This window comes from Triticum dicoccoides, chromosome 6B (assembly GCF_002162155.2).
Source record: "Triticum dicoccoides isolate Atlit2015 ecotype Zavitan chromosome 6B, WEW_v2.0, whole genome shotgun sequence".
Lineage (NCBI taxonomy): Eukaryota > Viridiplantae > Streptophyta > Magnoliopsida > Poales > Poaceae > Triticum > Triticum dicoccoides.
The window spans coordinates 85783808-85786752 of record NC_041391.1 but is presented as its reverse complement, the minus strand read 5'-3'; positions in this window follow the sequence as shown (position 1 = coordinate 85786752).

The window sequence follows — 2945 nt, the reverse complement described above, 5'->3', positions numbered from 1 at the left end:
TTCATCATGATTATATTGCAAAAAAAATTGAAGACAAAATTTTGATTGACTGAGATGTGATGATCTAAGTTGTTCTTTCGGTCGATTTTGCAGGCTTTGTGGTGTCACATTTCATCGGAGTGACCGTTGTCCGACGCGTTGGCCCCCCTGAGCACCCCTCTGCTGTTCGACTACTTCCTCTACAGCCGAGGGTGAGCTACAAGTCCATCTCCTCCATTTTTTCATATCACTCGATTTCATTCTCAAGTCACCTGGCGTAACCTAGGCGTCTCCCGTCCAAAAGGGTTGCATCGATAAATATGCATTCAATTACATATTTATCACTGTAGCTCTTTCGGATTATCCAGCGTTTTCCACGGACAGCCCGAGGATGTGTAGATTGGGTATGTTCTCCATGTTCTACCCGTTTCGAAACAGGATTTCGGCGGCACCTCCCCATTATCCTCTGGAGCACATTCTCTCGGCTATTTGCCGAGACGTGTATCTAGAGAACAGCGGGGAGGTGCTGCCAAAATTTTGTCTCGGAACGGCGTAGAAGGGAGAACGTACTCAATCTACACATCCTCTGGTGGGATTAGGACCCATCTTTACCTATTAATTTAAGGCGGATTCAACGCGGTAGAAACTGAAAAATTGATGTGATTAATTTAAGTGAATCCTTAATTATGTTGTGTGGCTTGCAAAATAGCAGAGGATGGCAGATAATCAGTGGATGTATGGTGGTTTTATCTATCGGAATCGAGTAACATCAGAGTGGATCGTGAAAACCGATGTGTATTTGAAGGAGATATTCCGTCGTTCAATGAGAATTATCCCACCATGCCCCTGTGCGAGATGTGCCAGACGTCACCGTAGAAATCAAACGAACATGAGTGAGCACCTTCGCATGCACGGATATATGCCAAACTTTGACATGCCGTCGATAAACATAGCCGAGCAGGACCGTGGTAGAGAGAAGGTGATGCGACAACGCATCGATGGATATGAGGACGACGGGGTCAGGGACATGCTAGATGATTTCATTGTTGCAGAAACGGAAAATGCGACACCTTCAGAGAATGAACCGGAAGAGCCAGAGAAAATCGCAAAGGCCTTCTTGGAGGTCTTGGCCTCGTCGAAGAAACCTCTTGATGCGGGTGCGAAAATATCTCAGCTGGATGCCATCTCGCAACTGATTGCAGTCAAGGCTGAGTATGGCTGTAGCCAGAAATGCTGCGAAGCATTCTTGGGAGTATGGGCTAACAGCCTCCCTGAGGGTCATGAACTGCCGAAAAGCATGTATGATACAAAGAAAATCATGAAGGCACTCTCTATGTATTATTAGAAAATAGATGTTTGCCCGAAGAATTGCCTTTTGTTTAGGCACGAGTATGTGGATGACAAGTACTGTAGGCAGTGCGGTTCGTCTCGGTACATTGAGGGTGTCGGTGAGGATGGTGAGAAAAAGCAGCTAACCATCCCCTTTAAGGTTCTTCGGTATCTTGATTTTATAAAAAGACTGTAGCGCCTTTTCATCACGAAGGAGTCTGCCAAAATGATGAAGTGGCACAGGAAGGTATAAGGTACAATCCAAAAAAATCGTACATCCATCGGAAGGGGAAGCATGGAAGTCGTTCGATGAAGAGTACCCCAAGGAAGCCGCCGAGGCTGGGAATGTCATAATAGCCATATCAGGTGATGGGTTGAATCCATATGGTATGTCGTCCAATCCATACAGCTGTTGGCCCGTGTTTGTAATTCCGTCCAATCTTCCTCCCGGTGCCCTAATGCAACGCAAGACCATGTTCTTTTCGCTCATCATTCCGTGGCCTGATTATCCGGGGAAGCAATTGGGTGTGTTTATGCAGCCGCTGGTGGATGCTTTGCACCATTCTTGGTAATTTCCGACATTCACATACGACCGGGTTCTGTAGAGAAATTTCTTGATGAAAGTTTGGTTGCACTATTGCATGCATGACTTTCCCGGCTATGCTCTATTCTGAGGATGGTGTACAAGTGGGAAGATGCCATGCCCAGTGTGCATGCAGGCTCTGCAAATGATTTGGCTGAGTAAGGGTGCCTAGTATGTATCCTTTGACCTGCATCGACAGTTCCTCCCTCCAGACCATCCAGACAGGGAAGACAAGAAGAACTTCACGAAAGGCTGGGTTGTTCATGAAGTAACAGAGATTCCAACATTTTCAGGGGCAGATGTTCTTGCTCAGCTAAAAGCTCTCCAGCCTAAAGTCAAAGGCAAAGGCAAAGCCAAAGCCAAAGGCTTCGAGGGATATGGTGAGACGCACAACTGGACTCACATTACCCCCTTCTCGGAGCTTCCCTGTTTCAAGGACCTCAAATTTCCTTAAAATATCGATATGATGCACACTGAAAAGAATGTGGCAGAGTCCCTTTTCCACACGATCCTCAACATTCCTGATAAGACGAAGGATAACGTTAAAGCTAGAGCCGATCAACATAGAATTTGTGATAGACCACGTCTGAACATGAAGCCTCCCACAGGCGGTTGAAAAAACTAGTTCAAGCCAGATGCTGACTTTGTCCTTAAACCGCCAGAAAAAAAGGAAGTACTTATCTGGCTGAAACACATTTTGAAGTTCACCGATGGTTATGCATCGAATATAACTAAGGGAGTCAATCTTTCAACGGGCAAAGTGACCAGCCTGAAGAGTCATGACTACCATGTATGGATTGAGCGGATAATGCCGTTGATGGTTCGAGGCTATGTCCCCGAGCATGTCTGGTGAGTGCTTGCCGAGCTAAGCCATTTCTTCCGCACGCTCTGTGCTAAAGAAGTAAGTAAAGACATGATTGAAAAATTGCATAAGAAGCCACCGGAGTTGATAGTCAAGCTAGAGAAGATCTTTCCTCCAGGCTTCTTTACACAGATGACATGTAGCGACCAGACCTCAAATAGTCTGATCTCTGTGCTTTAGTGTCATCCCTGG